The sequence below is a fragment of the Agelaius tricolor genome, unplaced genomic scaffold (assembly GCF_023055355.1).
Source record: "Agelaius tricolor isolate 1412-34295 unplaced genomic scaffold, bAgeTri1.0.p SCAF_4, whole genome shotgun sequence".
NCBI classification, from domain to species: Eukaryota; Metazoa; Chordata; class Aves; order Passeriformes; family Icteridae; genus Agelaius; species Agelaius tricolor.
The window spans coordinates 39,462,228-39,480,584 of record NW_027269264.1 but is presented as its reverse complement, the minus strand read 5'-3'; the positions used below and the strand labels follow the sequence as shown (position 1 = coordinate 39,480,584).

Sequence of the window (18,357 nt, the reverse complement as noted above, 5' to 3'; positions counted from 1 at the left end):
GGCTTCCCCAGACAATAGGCTCACATACTGTGACAGACAGCAAGGGCTGGCAAGGAGCAGACAGAGAAGACAGGTAAGCAGCTTTTAGAGAAGATAAATAAAAACCGGACAGTTCGTTCCTAACGTCTTTCAGCAGACTTCGCTGCTCATGTTTGAAAAACGCTTAGTCGGGAGATTAACCTGTGGGTTAAGGAGTGCTTAAAACGTTCCTCTAAGTTAATAAAAACAGAAGTAAACCATATTCTTAGAAGACAATGGAAGCGCTTTCCCTGTCAGGTGCGGGCACACCTGCAGTGTCCTTTCCGGCACACTCTGCTAAAAAAAACTGCCAAAAAAGGAGGAGGAAACACAACCGAGATCTCGCTAACAATTCTGGCGGGGTGGGGGTGGGGGGGGGGGGGGGGGGTGCGGTGCGAAGCTGGCTCTCACGGGGCTTTACGGGGCCCGAACGCTCCGAGGGCCGGGCGGTACCAGCTGTAATTAACCACACAAGCAGAGGCGCCGGCAGCAGCGCGCGCCCGCTAATTGTCCGCGCGCGGCGCCGCCCCCCCGCGGTGACGCGCGGCGCGCGGGCGCTGCCATTGGCGGCGCGCGGGCGGTGACGGCGGCGCGGCCCCGCGGCCCCGGCGGGTCCCGGCGGCGCGGCCCGCCCGGCCCGGCCCGGCCCGGCCCGGCACCGCCACACCGGCACAGCGCCCGGCCGCGCACGCCGCCCCGCCGCCCGCCCGCCCGCCTGCCTCCCGAGGGCTGGCTCGCTTCAGCAGCTTCCAAAACGGGCTTGCTTCCAGTGTTCTGAAAGACTTAGTGTTTACCCAAAGGGCAAAAGTTTTACGGGGAAGTATTTTTGCCCTAGCTAACAATCTTCATTAAGCTCTAACCAAGACACTAATTCCAGCATCAGGAAGAAGACATGACGCAACAACCACTGGTAGAATTTATAAGCAAGTTGACTGCACTATATTGCAAGGCAAGTAGAAAGATTTTTCTGTTAGGAAGAACTATAGATGCCTGTGATTCAAAGAGGGAGCAGATGTTTTAATGATGATAAAGGGATTTTAATGCTATATGATTGTCTTTCAAACGGCCACATTGACGAACCTCCCATACAAAAACATTCTACAGCATTTACGCATATCTTTAATAAGTGATTACTGAATTGCCATATGAATGAGCATTTTTTTCAGGTCACTTGAAAGTATATAAATAAATAAGTTCTAGGACAAACCAACCATAGGAGAAATATGTGGCTTCGTTATTTTCTTAAAATCAGGCTAAGAAAGAAATGTGAAGGACTGTTCCTTTGATACAGGAAGAAAATACATCACCTTGCTCAAAATGCTTATGTAAGAAAACATGACCATAACAATACAATTTCTATGGCTTGCTTATTTTGCAAATATGAAGAAGTGCTAAACTCATATTACTTCATCACAACTATCTCTGTCTGATTTTCATTTTTTTCATAGCTCTGTTAGTCCTCACTTGACATTTATTTCGGCAAAAACATAGCATCTGGTAGTTGTCACAGTATTTTGCAAACAAGCATTCTGAGTTTAACAGTCTATAATGTGTATTGATTACTCACCATATCCATGAATGCCTCCTAAAGGGGAAATTATTCACATGCATCATGTTCACAGGTCTTCCAACATTAGTGTGTTCCTTGTCAGACTGATTTATCTGTTATGGTATTCATAGATGCATGCCAGAACAACTGCATGAGCAGTCAACAGCAGGGACTATTGCAAGAATTACTGTAATCCAAAAAAATAAAAATTCCCAGGATCCAGTGAAAGACTTCTCACGGGGTTTTCTAGGTACACGTCCATCCATTTATGCATCCCTTGCTATTTTAAAAAAACATTAACCTAATCAGTATACAGAAACTGTTCTGACAGTGCCAACAGTTTGCCTTGATAAAAATCCAAGTGCTTTGACCGTGAATTAAAGCATCTTCATATGCAGCATTTTGGACAGTTGGAAAAGGTTAGTTAAAAGATAGTTTCTTGCCATCTGTGTCAAATCAGTGTTTAGGGAGAGATGTGTAACTTCAGACTGCTTTGCCATGTTCAAACATGAATACTGCTTTTTCTTCTTTCTTAGACACATATTCATCAATGATCAATTTAATGCAGTTTTCCTTTCTTTTGAGCCTGGGGAACAGAAGGATGTTTAATAGCCTTGTACAACAACCCCAAACTTCTCTCTGAATTTGATACTGTGACTTTGTTTCTTCAGCTAAGAAAGAAGGAAGGAAGTATGCTTTTTCCACTCCATAGGACAGGACTAGAGTTAGATACCATCAAGAGATGTGATCATGTCATGATCAAATTCATTTTTGCTGTCTAACCCCATAATAAGGCTGCCTGCTCCCTTTAAGTGAAATGACTAAGCTATTGACTCTCACTGCAGTCTAGTTCTGTTTTGATATTATACTGTATATAAACCCACGTGCATCAATTTGTTTGTTGCAAAACGAAATCAAAGCTATAAGTCCCGTGTTACCTAAGCATTCTTTCTCTGCTGTCCTTTTTTCCCAATTCAGCTCCCAGACAGTAGTTATCACTCCTTACGCTCTGGCAAACATCCTCGGGAAGATTCTTAAGCCCAGGCTACAGAGACGGCATCTATTTGAAGCAATGCAGAGTCAACAGGCTCACACTTCCCTTTCCCGGACCAGAATGTCCAGCCTGCCCTCGGGCTGCTGGTCTCGCCCAGCAGCAGCAGCCGCGGCAGCCCCGGACAGTGTCGGGCTGCGTGGCACGGGTCCTGCAGCAGACTGGGCTCGGCTGCGGAGAGGGCTCTGCCTGGCAGAGGCTGTGCTGGCGTCAAGGGGGCCCTCTAGGTGGGTTCTCCCGGCACCGCGCAACCTGCCCTGCCGCTCCCACCCGCCCGGGATGGAGGGGAAGGACGGGGCACCAGCGGAAGAGCCTTCCTTAGGATGGTCCGTGCCTCCAGGATGACAGAAAGCACTGAAAATTTTGCATGGACGTGCAAAAATCTGCAGGAAAAGAGACGCGCAGGAAGCAGAGTTCACCATGTTGATCTGTGCTGAGATGTAAAAGATTCCTAGACTTTTATACTTCAGCATACCCAGGGCATACATTGTTTGCTTGCCATTCTTCTAAATGGTTTACACTGTACTAAGGCTTCTTAAACTTCTAACGACCCATTGCCCTTTGGGACAGGAAATCCTGCAGTATGGAAGCCAGCTGCAACTTCAATGACATTAAAACGTGTGATAAGACTTTGTATTTGATTAGGGTGTGGGTAAACTTGGGAGTAACATGATAAGCTATTGCACGTCACATTTGTATAGATCCTATTTCCTTAAGATCGTTTCTGTTGCTTGTCACAACCCTATTCTACAATGCCCCAAATTAGCCCTAGTAGAGTTGATGCCACTCTGAAGAAAGAATAAAATATTAAAGTACTTGAATGTCATAGTGTATTGACAGTGAAATGGCATTTATTTCAATTCAGTATAAAAAGGGAGCCTATACTGCCACACACATTTTTATATTACTCAACATTTATATATTACTGATATTACTACCTATTTGAAGACTTACAGCAAAAAAGTACAAAAGATTACAAAATTTAAAGGGGCTCTATCATAATTTATGTTCTACTCTATACAGAGGGTGACTTTTTTTTGTCATGATAGAAAGCTTACACTGAGAATTAGAAATAATGAGAATGAAAGTTAGCATTTTTCACAAAGATGCTACAAAATAAAATATATAATTGTTCAGTAAAGATAAATATTTAGTATGACTTCAAAGGGACCAGGTAACCTGTTATGTTATGTTCATGCTTTATGTAAAAAGCACCCCTATGCCACACTTCCCAATTAGTTTGGGAATTTATACCAGAGACATTTGAAGAAAATATAAACAAAACTCTAAAAGCTGCAACATCATGTAATTAATCTAAATATGAAAAAAAAAATCATATCTATTCCAGTTATCTACTGCTTTCTCTAACTAGATAAACTTATTATGAAATATTAACTGTAGCAAATGCTACACAATTCTGCACCATCATTACTATTTCATATTGCTCTTATCTCACTGCATGCTTGCCCGATCACTCACAGGCACTGACATTTTCAACACTAGAGTTACATAATGACTTGTACTATCTTGAGAAATAGCTTCTCAGCACTGACCTGTCACAATATTTGAAATCTGTGAATGAGTCTATTCTGAACATGTGTTACAATTTCTCTGTTTTTCTTTAGTGTTAAGTTCAGCACAAAGCATAGCACCCATTGACTCAGCTAATTTCATTCAGGAGCAGAGTTGCAGAAGGAGTGTGGGCGTATACAAAGTTACTATACAGTACTATGGACCAATTAAAGAACTCACCAGCAAACTGGAGTGCGCAATATATGTGCTTTCCAGAGCAGGGATAAATTAAAGCTAAAGACTTTACCCAGTAAAATAGGTTGGCTTGTGAAATTCTTCCTGTTCAAGCCCATAATAAATTGCCAACCACTCTGCATTAAAATAAAAAAAATAATAATAAAAAAACCCAAAGCAAAACAACAAACAAACAAACAAACAAAATTGGAAGCAGATTTTAGTTTGATTCCTTGGTTACCAGAAGAGTGCTCTGACAACTAGAATTTAGGCTGTATGGCAGCGAGTCCAACTTCCTCATTCAAGCAGAATCTGAACTAGGCATGAAGAAGTTGGAGGGTGGATAATAGACACAAACAGGAATCTTCAAGTAATTATGACTCTTCCCTGATGTGGAGAAACCCTAGACTCCAGTCATTATACAAAGTCTTCTTGACTATTTTCCACTGAATTAGTAAGGACAAAGTATGTTTGTAGTAGGAACCGGATTGTCTGGAATCATTTCTCACTTCCAACAACAGTTGCATTGGACTACAGAGTGAGGATCTATCCTTTTTCTCTCTCTTAATAGTCTTGAGAATCCTTCAGTTCTTGTTGCCCAGTGAAATATCTAAAAGGGGAGGATTAAAGAATATGTCCTATTGACCTTATTTTTAATCAGCCTATTAACACTGCAAATTGCAAACACCTTTCCATTCTGGTTTTTTTTTTTTGGAAAAGACAAACCAAAGAGAGGATTATTTGCATCTCCATTTCCATGCAGTCTTCCTCCCACAGCACTCAGATTTTCAATTACTATCCGTACCAGAAAATTCACTTAAAAATTGATTAAGGTCTATAGCTGTTAAACTGAAGTCCTCTAGAATATTTTCTTTGCTCCTCTCATAGATGCAAATGCACTAGCAGACACTAGAGGAAGAGTTTCCCTTGTAACACTTCTGGCCTTTATCCTGCATGGAATGGTCTGGGTTAGAAGGCACCTTTAAAGGTCATTGAGTCCTAACCCCCTGCAATGACAGGGACACCTTCAACTAGATAGGTTTTTTTAGAGCCCTGTCCAACCCGACCTTGAATGTTTCCAGGGATGGGTCATCCACCAGCTCTCTTGGGAATCTGTTCCAGTATTTCACATTGTAAGAAATTTCTTTCGTACACCTACTCTGAATCAATTCGCTTTTATTTTAAAACCTTCTATCCAATGTCCTATCACTGCATACCTTTCTAAATTATGACAGTACTAAGAGAGATAAGAACCATTCTACCAGTGTTAGATTTTTAATACAAAACTCAACAAAACCAATGAAAATATATCATACAGATGTACACATCCTGAGGAGTAAACTGCACCAGGGGCTTACATTTGCATGCCTAGATTGAGTCAAAATTTTTTAAAGAGATCAGTTTAATTTGCTGCATCTTTTGATTTTTATAAAATGGGGGCAAAAAAATAATTGAATAAAATATTTTGCTTAAAATACAGTAGTACAAAGGGCAATACCTGTATCTGGAAAGGTAACAATAATTCTTAAAGCAATGCTGAAAAGCAGTCTTCTAATATGAGTTCACAGAAATTTCATCAGTGTCATTATGAAGTAGTAATAATGACCAATGGCAGACTTTTAAGACTTTGCAAGATGAGCTGGTGACTTAAAACAGTAGATTCTGAATAAGTATCAATTAAAAAAAACCTTATCAAACTTTTTAATTCCATAAAAAGTTTCAAAATGCACTCCAAGTAACAAATGGTTGTGGAGCCTGAAATATGCTACCACTAAAATGAAAAGTTTCTGGAGATCAACTCCAGTGCATGCAATAAATACATTGCTAACATAACTGACCAATGCAGATGATAATTTCAAGCTTTGGGAAGAAGGCTGAAATAAAATTCTTATTAAAAAAATAAAAAGGATAGCATTTTTGCATGCATTTTTAAGAAAAAAAAGATAAAGAGATTATTTAAAACAGAAAAATTAGCACTCACCTAATATATATTCATCTGTAATATTATGGAAATATAACACACGGATGTGAAAAATGTCCACATTTGGGATTAATTTTAATTTTTTTGAGTGCTAGGATGGCATCATTATTTATAAACTTTCCATGAAGACCACATAGATTAAAATATCAGTGTGGTTAATGAAACGTAAGAAATGTATCCCACTGCACATGGTTGAAGGAAATCATCCAAATGATAGGTCTTTAGTCATACAACTTTTTAGGTCCCCACAAGTTGTCTTCAGTAATTCTAGCACAGAAAGTAAAGGCCCAGATTCCTCTCATCAGAATCCTCATCAGAGTGAGCAGATAAACCCAGTGAGCTCCTTAACACATGTTGGACTTCTTCGCTCACAAACAAGTGCTATATGAGTGTATGTCAAGACAAGAAACTTAAGATTCTGTCCTGTGTTCTTCCTCTGCCATCTGCCCTGCAAGTAAATCAGCTCTCTATTGGACTCCCTTCTGGAGTAAGGAAAGTAAATCTTCAGAAAGAAAAACCTATGCACCTTAGAAGCACTTGCTACAAGCAGTCCAGATAGAAGCAGTTTGTCCCTATTCTCCCTATACATTCTTGTTAAATCCCTAAAGACCTTCCACCCTCAGATATTTTCATGATGAATCATAAGACAAGTCACATGCATTTGGTGTCATGCTATGGGAACATCACCCCAGTGGTCTCTGACAGTGTCTCACATGATTTCAGGCACTTTGAACTGAAAAATGACAGAAAATTTGTTTCCTGTACCCAGAGAGGTCTAAATGAACGCAGTGGGGAAATAACCCACACCACATAATTTGCCCCAAGGGCTTGAGAGCTTAGAGTCATAATTATTGCATTAAAATGACTACTAAAAGACAAAACTTCAAAAAACATACAGCTCAGTTTTGAACAACAATCATGAATTCGGTAATGTTGCTAAGAGCTTGCAGCTATCCCTTACAAACAAAAAGAGCTTAGTTATCAAGTATATTTTTGTTCCGAAAATGATGTGCTGAACTATAAATGCAATTTGAGCAGATCATTCTCCATCCAAGTCACAACTTTTTGAAGTCCAAAGAATCTTCAGGTCAAAAACTTTGAAAAATTAATATTTTATGTGTCTTCTTTTAAATTCTTAGCTTATTCTGTCTCTCTCATTTGCCTTCAATTAGAACAAGAGATTTTTTCAGGTAATCTCATTTTAAAATGTAAAATCTGCTTAGTTGTATAAAAAATAGTTATTTTTCCTAATTTCATTTAGTAAGCATCAGTTGTTGCTATACTTTTGTTGTGCCATTTATGTCTTATAACTGATATAAAAAGATCCTTAAGGCTTCATAGATTTAAACTGGCAGAGAAGGAGTGGTGTGGAAAAGAATGCCAGGGCATCCCAGGGAGATTAAACTATCTTTTGGTCTCATTTAAAGAGATGTAATCTTTCTGTCCTGAATACCACTGGTTGGTGATACCTGAAGAAAAATTAATGTCCTTCATAGCAACATACCTCTGTAGATTAGGCACCGGTGGTTTTGCTCAAAAACTCATATCTTTCTATTGCATAAGACAGGGTTCAGATGCCTTCAGATCATTCCAGAAATATAAACAGAGACTTTACATCTATGCAAAAGAGATGTAAATAAAAAGTGCAGATTATTGTTCTCTCTTTTCCCATTGTACCCTTTTTCCTCCCCACTAACTGACCAATCTTCTTTGCCTTAAAAAAAGCAAGAAAAGCAACTATTCTAGTTTGCTGACAGAATACAGACTCAAAATATTAAAATAAGTGACAGTTCAGACTCATGTTTATCACGTTATTTTGCCTCCTATGTCCTAGCTATCTTATTTTTTGCCAGAAGAAGAGCTTGAGCTCTCTGTAATGAGTCATGTTACTGCTATGGAATATGGGCCTGGTGACACACTCCCAGTTTGGATGCATGTCTGCTGTGAAACAGGAAGAGACTTCCACTAATCACAAATTCTAAAATTCATCTCAGTGAAAATACCATATATGACTGAAATTCCCAAAAACAGTTTGGCAGCAGTTATTCAAGAAAACAAATTGTATGTTTTCGCAACTGTAAAATGGAAACCATGAGAAAATTATGACAGTTTTTTATTTATATAATGTTAGAAAACTGAAGTAAGATTAAATAGATGTCCAGCAAATATTCTTGACCTGTTCTATAATATGGAGATTATTATGCATTATTGTGGTCAACTGCATTTCAAATAGAACATTGTTCAGAGTACTTGTATCTTAAATGGCAAGGTAGGATGAAATTTTACTTGGTAATATTTTTTGTTTGTTTGTTTGTTTGTTTTACCATATCTGGTAATGTTTGCGTTACATTCACTACTAAGTTGCACATTAGCTTGGTGAAGATGCCTTCTTCCTATATTACCAAGCATGATACATTATTCTGAACATAAGTATATTTTGTAAAAGGAATTATAACTACCTGAATTGAACAATTCAGTTATGATTTACAACAAGAAACAGAGGAAAAGGACTTTTCTTGAAAATTCTTGTGGAATCTTATTTGGACATACTTTATTTTGAAACTTTCCTATCCAGGTAGTTTCTTTTCTGGGATGGGGAAGGAAAAGCAGTAGAATGGGCACATGTAAAACCCAGGACAATGCTTTGGGATATTTTTTACTGAAACCTCATTTCTCCTAAAATATCTTATATTTCTATCGAGTATGCTTTTCTGATATGAAATAAACAGTTCAATCAACAAAATTTCAATTTATGATTTATAATATGATTTAGATATTTGAGTAATCTTCTTAATAATCTCAAAAAAGCTTCTTGAAAATCTAAGTTGCAGATGACCCATTAGAATATAATAAACTTATAACTTATCTCTTCCAGTTTTCTATCAAATTATAACCTTTGATATAACTTTTCTGAGAAAAAAACCCCCAAAAATTACCCACCTTGCTATAATTTCTTTCTGAAATGGGAATATAGAGTTGAATATTTGAGAGGTAATGTACAGTAATGAATGAAAATGTTTTTATTTGTTTGATTTGTGTTGGTTTTATTGCTTTTAATTTTATTTATAAGCAAATAATTTCTGCCTGCTTGTAACTTAGTCAGCAATAAATGTATTATATCAAAACCTTCAGGCCTTGCAAAAATCAAACTATTTCAACATTGAGATCATGTCATAAAAAAGGTTAGCAACTGAACTTGCTTTTCAGTTGTGGTCAACCTTTGCTCATTGTCATCAATAGACTTTCTATTTTCTTTCATATTTTCAGAAAATGTCAGGACGTCAAACATGTAAGCTTTACACTCCCTCCTACTGAACTACTGCAAGATCCTGTAAACTGATTCTTCTCTGTAGTGGTAGTTTCCTAACACTGAGTCATATAAAAATGTCACTAGTGCAGTAAATGAATAAAAGTGCTCAGGGAAATACTTGAACTCTAGTAGTATTTTACTTTGGAAATAATATTACCTTCTTACAGTCCTTTTTATCTTCTGTTACTACCTCCTAATCTGCCTTAAAATTCCTTACTTATACTCATGTTTTCTATTTTAAATAGCAATTTCCCAAGTAACATTATAACAAAGATCACCTCTATGAGTCCACCTACTATTTTGTCTGCAAAATAAGGTTGCAGAGAGCAAATTAATTTAGTAAACACACAACAATTTTATCCAATTTTATATTTGTCTTGATGACTAATAACTCTTCAAAAGTCTTCAAAACTTTTTTGTTTTTCTTTCTTAAATGAAAAAGGCTGTGTACCTGTCTAAATCATTACTAATATCTTAAAATACAAGTAACATGTTTAATATTATTCTGTTCCTGATTTTAAAATCTTATTAACAATCCCTACAAGAGAGAGATTTCCTGTACTAGTTCTTTAAAAGTTCTTGAACAAAGGTCATCCAGTTCCCTTAACTTAAGAGCATTATTGCATGAGATTTGTTTCCAGGTAAATTGTGGCAATTTATATGTAAATACCTTTGTTCCTATTATCTATCATGCATGTCTTGATGCTTAAAATAATTTTCCATATTAACACTATGCACCTTCTGCTTTCTGTTCATTCATTGAATATTGATAAAGAAATGGATTGGATTCATCTTGTCAGACTATTCAGCCCTTGCCATATTTTACAGACTTTTCTATGCAACAAAAACACGAGAAGTTTTGAAGTTTCTCATAATATCATAATTCCTGGTACTGATTCCAGGAAGTATTCACCCTATTCTAAATATAGAATATTTATTTATATGGAACATCTTTCTTTTCATGTTCAGTATTATCTTCAATTCATCAAACTGTAATTCTCCTGCCCTTACCAGTGAATGTACAAATCCCAGAGAGCTAACTTCTGCAAGCTGACAGTTTTTTATTTTCTAATTGCCTTTCCCATATGTCTCTAGAACCAGTTCAACATCCTCCAGGGGTCTGAAGATCACCTTTCATGCATAAAAATGTAATGCTGTCCACCCACCTTTACACACAAGTACTGATAAATAATTCATTAGAGATGAATTATCATGATAATTACCCTTTGTACACAAGTATGTTTTTTTCCTTTTTGTCAGATGTGGCCGAAACATTAATTTCTGGTTTTGTATTCTATTTCTGGCAATTTCTAGCATTAAGTGACAACTTGTATTCTGACAAAGATACATAAATTTATAACTTGAATTAGAGTATAAGAACAAAAATTCATACTTGAAAAGACATTGGAGCCAGAGTAAACTTCTTAAGTAAAAGCTGTTTAAGAATTAACACATAATTTAAATTGTTGAGTGCCCAAAGGAAAGTTAATTCAGATAACACTTCTGTTTCCCAGCTAAATATAATAGAAAAAAAACTTCTGGACTTTTTTATAATATTAAGAAATTCTCACTGTCCCAGAAATACTATATAGAAGTTGCTCTAATATATATTGCTGAATAAAAAATTGTTTGTGGATATGTAGCTGGGATGTAGCTATGGACAAGTATTTAATCGTAGAGATTTATAGCTACATAGAACCACAGATGCTTAGGGTTACTAAGAAACATAGAAAAATACAAGATCTTTATCTCAAACAGTTTACTGTCCTAAAATAAGTAGAAAACAGAGGGAAATTATTATTCATTACATAGAGAAGTGGACTAAAACATTCTTAACAGAAGCAGAATAATAAGCAGATTATAAGGTACTTAATGAGATTTGTAAGATGAAAATGGGCCAATATTCCCAGTATACAAAGCCATTCTTAGTTTCTTTTTAATTTATTATTTAAAGAAGTACAATAAAGAGCAAACATGTGACAATCTAAGAAGCAAACCTCTCTGATTTGCAGATTGAAGTACAAATTTGCATGAGATTAGAGTAGCCTTTCTAAAGTTTGAAGTCAAAGTCCTACTGCATTTACATCACTAAAAATGCTGAATACCCCAATACCCCAATGACATCCATGGTGTTAACCACTAGCTGTGCAATTGTGAACAAACTGAGAAGTTCTAAAGCCTCACCAATTATTTCCTGAAGTATATTGGGAGAAATGGAAGTCTTCCCTCACAATATACCTCAGCCTGTTAAAACTATAATGCTTAGAAACTGCCACTTTTAGGAAGCACACAAAACATAAAAATATGCCTTCTTTTTCCTTTATTCTTCCAAAGTTTTTGAAGAACAGACTCCTAAATTGAGAATCTCTGAGATAGACAACAACTTTAGGTGACAGCTCAACTACTGACTCATCTCTTGTCAGTCCACTGAAATATTCTTCAGAGAAATCCCTCCATTTTGCAAATTATTTTAGTCAGATGAGATGGTGAAATGCGATAAGACCCATACACTTTAAGTCAGACATATATTTAATGTCTTTGCAGGATCAGTTGAATCTAGGCCTAGTTCCCCATATGACAAGGCTATATCCTATATTTACATCCTAAATTTTAGATCTAGTCAAGGGAAGCTGAGAATTAAATTATTACTGCAAACATAAGACACCTATTTGATATTTGATTTTTTTTTCTTGATTTTGATTACTGAAAAAAAGAACATATCACTGGTACAAAGGCAGACATCAAAAGGTCCAGTCAAGAAGATTAGGTCTGTAAAGTCATGCCCTCTGGTCACTAACTATTAACACTTGGGAAATTTGGAAAGCTCTCATGACATAGATTGGTTTTACAGTACTTTGCCAACAAAACCCATGAGAAACATGGAAACTTTTTAACATTATGAAAAGTCGGGGTAGCACTGCTTGATCTATAAACACTTACTTGTCATGTTATGTTTGGGCCATAGAAATCACACTGCTTTTGCTATTTATTCAAAAATGCAGATATTAAAACAATGTCTTAGTAATTTTGAAAACTAGGCAGATAATTTTTGGTAATTAAATGGTATAAAAATACCCATCTGAATAAAACCCAAAAATTTTTTCCTGAGAAAGTGATGCTCATAGCTTGTATTTTCTGGAGTGTTCAGAGAAGGCTTTGATTTTTTTCTCTCTATAGCTTGAAATCTTGTGTGTATGAAGAAATGAAACAGCTGTTATTAGTAACATAGGCCAGTCACTGATTTTTCTAAGTAAATTACATTATCCTTAAAGCTGGATATGTTTACATTCTCAAATATTCTCCCTCAGTTAATGTAGGTAATTGGGGACAGCCCCATCTCACTGCTCCCTACAAAATGATAGTGAAGTTATACATATAATTTCTTACTACCGTCACAATTTGCATGTTATAATAATGAAACACTTGTCCATGCGAAAGATATTTACAACTCATTGTGGAAGTGATCTTTAGAACACAACATATAAGAGAGAAGCACGATATTCTTTCTATTGCATAAACTAAGCTAAAACTGAGAAGCTACTGAATGACTTCTCCAAGAAATACTGTCTTAGGTTGCCAACTAAATAAACCTGTTATCAAAATAAAGCCTGTTGCCAGCATCTGAGTATTTTATATCTTCTCACAATGTTTTGTCAGGTACTTTAAGCTTGTTTCAATACTGAAATAAATATAAAACTGTTGCTTTTCTATTTTCTTCAATTTATTAATATACTTCACTGCCAGTTCATCCAGAAGACTATATCACTTTCTAGAAAATATCCTGTGAAGAAAAGAATGCAGGCATTTCATATCTTGCACTTGATAGGGGTCAAAGAGATCTTTTGTATTATTTTATAGATCACTGTTATTATGACCACAAGTTTGCTACTTATAACACCAGAAAATTTTCTATTTTCTCAAGCAAGGTTGAGTTGCAAAATGCTTGGCAAAAATGGTTCTAAACACTCATTTAAATCCATGTTTAAACTCTAAAAGTAAAACTTGAAAAATTAAGAGGGATTTTCTTTTCTGGCTGTTTTTTGATCACTTGAAAGGCCACGGCACAATACTTTCTTTCTTAAAAAATGAACAGATGAAGGCCAAAAAAATATTTTTAAAAACTAGGAGAATAACAGAATTACCTAAATTAAGACTGAACAGTTGAAATTGTCCTCTAAAGGGCTGGACATAGAGCAGCTCCAGTGAATGAATAGGAATTTGGAAAGCTCAACTGTTGAAAAATCAGGCTAATTGACTGTGCTGGTAACACTGAAACCCAGGTTTGACTTTTTTTCATTGGAACATGCCATATTAAATTAGCACATAAATCATACACAACATAAAATTGCCAGTTGCTATTTCAAGAATGAGGTAGCCGTTGTAGATTCTATCTGCTCAGAAACTGTGACATCTGTATGGAAGGGAATATTAACTAAACCCAAGACCACCTGCTCCTCTTCTCAGTCTAGTCCTTAAAAAGCAATACAGAAATGGACATGAAACTCCCAGTTTCATTATTTGAGCAGTAGGTACCTCTTTTTGCTTATTCTTCAGAGAGCTCACAACTGAACTTAGTTTTATATTATTTCTTATGTGGAACAAAAATTTTTTAAAGCCTGAAAACCTGAAAACATCTTTAGATTCACAAGCAATAAAGTTCACAGGAAATTTTCAAACTTATTTTACAATTTCTGTTGTAGCAATAACTATTTAAAATAAGTAGTCATAGGGTTATTGTATCATAAACATATAGCATTTTCCCAGATGTCAAGAAGAAAAGTTATGTTTAATTGAAGAAGAAGATTTCTAAACTGAGAGCTGGTGCACTGTAATAGACCCAAATGGAATTTCTGATGGTCAGTCAAGTGACATGAAATCTTGGCATGTAGATTTTCTATAATTAATCCAGGATGTTTAAAATTTTTACTTGCAGACACTATTGCAACTTATCTTGAAACAGAATTTTGTTTCAAATAATTTTATGTAAATTTATTAGAAGGTAAAAGGCAGAAATTGAAGTTTAATGAAACATCATTTCATAATGCATCCACTGGTTGAAATATTCTTATACATTCTATTCTAGGATGTTTCATAGGCTTATGGATATACTCTGAATCCTTAATTTACAGTGCTTTTCATTCGGTCTTTTTACATTTCTCTGTACTAATATTTCAGCAGTACCTAGATATCTTCTACACATAAGGAATTATGTGTATATATGTTCTTATACCATATAAGAAATCATTATTAAGGCTTTTATTAAAATTTATGCATAAATACTGTGAAAGAGGATGATAAAAAGTTTCAATAATTTTTTTTTAATTTTAGTATTGTACAATACCTGGTCTATCCTACACAAAGAAATCACTCCCAGAGAGCACATTTTCAGTCTCATTTAGATCTCTTACATCATTTTGTGAAGATTAATTATTCTTCATAACATGTTTTAAAGATGTAAGGCTATCTGTGACTGCCAAATATAATTAATCTAATTAATACACCAACAGTGCATGTAATACTGTTCAATAATAAATTCCTTTGTGATACTTATATGAGTTTGATGGCCAATTGCAATTAAGCAGTGCAGTGTGCTATTTTTAAACAGTGACAAGCTTCCTGGAAAATCGTTTCATCACCCTTCATGAATTTTTTAAAGATTCTATATGTAATATGAGAAAATGGACAAATATCTGAGCATGTTAGGAATCAGTACTTAAGTAGCATTTGACTAACTAGAGACTTAATAAACAATCAGCAAGATTTTCATGTGAAAAAATTACTATTGAAAATATTTTTAAACCATCAGCTCTTAATACATTTCTTAACAGAGCTGAAGACTGTACAGAAGAGCAATTCTTTATTTTTGGAGAAAGTAGTCATGGAACTGGATCTCACATGCATATACAAAGATCCAAAAATACACAGACAGGTAGTGATTTTTATTACCAAGGCAATTAATGCGCCTCAAATTATTTGATAAAATTTCAGAATAATTTGATGGAATTTCAGAATCACACATTTGATAAAATGTCTTTGGGTTTGGATGAAGAAGTTTTATCAAAACAAGTTTCTTCATGTGCTCTAAATTTGTTGAGATGTTTAAACATTGATTATGAAATCCTATTACATTGACCCAGATTAAGTATTTAGACAGGCCCTCTGTCTTATAGCAATAAAAAGCTGCCATAAGATGCAGTATGCCTTAAACATTCATGTTTTAGCTATGAAGTTGGTAGCAGTATTGAAACCAGATGTATTCAGTCACACCTAAAATCATCATCATGCAAATATTCATTATAAAATATATCAATACATAAGATTTTTTTAAAAGACTAAATCCTGTAAAATTTGAGGCATGTTCTTAAGGAAGGCTTAAGGATATATTTCTCCTAATGTGCATTTTAGATAGGCATGCATTCATTTTTCTAGGAAAGATACTTTTTACGTAGCTTCTGTAATTTTTCTATTGTTCATAAAAAGCTTTTTTTTTTTCCACACAACTCAACTTAATTCTGGCACAAATGCAAAGAAAATATAATTACAGATTTGGGGGACAAAATTATTAGCTTGTCATATAAGAACACTCCCTCCTCCCTTCAGCCCTAAATCTCTATATTCTTCCGTACAAAAAAATTCTACAAAATAGAGTCTTTTTTTGAGTTTTAGAAGTGTTCATATGGTAACTATTTCACAAGTGAATAACATTTCTGTAGAAATCTCAAGGCAAGACCTGGAGGACACAGATTAAGCATTTTCTAAAGTCATAGTCCATCTGTATACATTCACTAAAATCGTGTAGCTTTCAGGTCTCTCGGCAATTTATAAGCACACACAAAAAATAGGCTGAAATAGCTGAAAACAATAGAGCACAACCATTTTCAAAACTCTGCCTGGACTGTTTGGTAATTAGCTCACAAGCGTATTGAAAAGAAAGCTCCTAAATAATAACACATTTATTCCAGAAAAGCAATGATCTGAAACAACCAATGTTTAAGAGAAATTATAAATACACAGATTTCCAAAAATAGAAGCCCTTAACCATGATATGGAAAAGATTCTGACACAATTGAGCAAAGCATGTAAGAAGGTACTGTAAAAGTATGCTGCAGCTAGTGGCACATCGATAAAAACAGAAAATATAAATTGGCTGTGTTTCTTTTGAAGAAAAGTAAATAAATTCTTAGGAAGATCAGTTAGTTCTGGTATACTGTTGGTTTTTGTTTGTTTTGTCTAGGTTTTGTGTGTGTGTGATTTGTTTGGTTAGTTTGTTTTCAACATAGAGAAACAAGCAATGCTTCACTGATCAACATTTATACTGAGCTGAAGGTCAGACTGTCAGCACTTCTGCAAGCCCATATATCTGAATTAATAATTGTCTTTCAGGTACTGGTGAGCTCCAAAATCGTTGCAATGCCATTTAGAGTCATGGAGGCATAAAACAGTCCAGATTGGAATGGACTTCAGAAGACCATCTTGTCCAATCTTTCCTGGGAAAGAGATCTTGTATTTGGTACAAAAAATAAAAAGAGAAAAATGTTCCAAAGCAGAGTGGAGGAGTTGGAAACACAAAAAAATCTTTTCTTATTGTTATCATTATTGTCCCCTGGAATTGTCTGTTGGATATATAAAGTATTTCAGTTCTTACATTTTAAATCTGGGAGAGATTGCTATAGGCAGCAGTTTTTAAAAAGAAACAAATGTCAACAAAGTCTAGACCATTAATTTTTTCAGTTATCCCAGTAAAATGTAGTTTAAACTTTTCAGTTCCTTGCTTGTTTTTTTTCTTTTGGTTTTGAAGGGGGTTGTTTTTGTTTTGTGGGGCTTTTTGAGTGATTAATTTTAAAATATCTTTATATATCTTCCTAACTGTACAGTGATGGAAGCTTGTCATAGCTTTCCCTGCAAGGTTAAAAAGAATATAAATATTAAGTATTTTAGTGCTGTGTTTTCTCAGGTAGTCTTTCCATACTTAATATACAATAAGTAATTTAAAAATTATCCAATAATGTCCTTTATAGGATGTGGTGTGGTTTTGTCCAACAGTGTCTGCTCAAAGCTGTGGTGCAGGTAAATTGCAGTGTATGCTGTTCCATTTGGGTAATAAATTCAATTCCTTTCAACACCACCACCACCACCAACCAAAACTTCTCAAGAACAAGATGAATCTCTGTCATAAGGCTTTACCAATAAAAAATATTCAGGTAGGAATACCTTACTAGCTTTAAATATAAAACTGTTCCTTTTTAGGCCTTTGATAAGTCTTGTCCTGTAGCAGTCCTGTAGATGGCATGAAAATATTCTCCATACTTCCAAATCATTCTTGGAAACATCTGTGGACTGCATTTTTTAAGTAATGTATCAAGAACTGGACAATCTTCTGGTTGTGGTCACCAAATAACCTCAGACACAAAGCTTCAAACAGTGAGTCTGTCTAGCTCCACACTCAGATCTTTTGATCAATACACATACAGGAGGAAGGCTGAACTTCCTTGCTTACCAACAGCATTGTCACCTGTGGCACTGCCAGCCTCAGCATGGGCTGTATTCACACTGCACAAACAAAGACAGCCCATGAGCTGCCAGGATCTGGAGCCACAGACTCTCCATGGCTCTTTTCCACTCCAGCTACTTCTCTCTAAGACAAAATCAGGATAAGGTCCTGAAGTAGTTCATCCTGAAGATGAGTTCCAGAAAGTGATATA

The 18,357-nt window shown here is 35.6% G+C and overlaps 1 protein-coding gene and 1 long non-coding RNA gene across 2 annotated transcripts in view; one reads left to right on the top strand and one right to left on the bottom strand.

Moving 5' to 3' along the window:
- Window positions 1-18,357, bottom strand: part of PDE4D (phosphodiesterase 4D) — a 354,696-nt gene that overhangs the window by 249,055 nt on the left and 87,284 nt on the right. The window lies entirely within an intron of this gene.
- Window positions 610-3,451, top strand: LOC139589187 (uncharacterized). The gene is made up of 2 exons (XR_011678964.1): window positions 610-967; window positions 2,546-3,451. It is a non-coding gene; the product is annotated as an uncharacterized lncRNA (long non-coding RNA).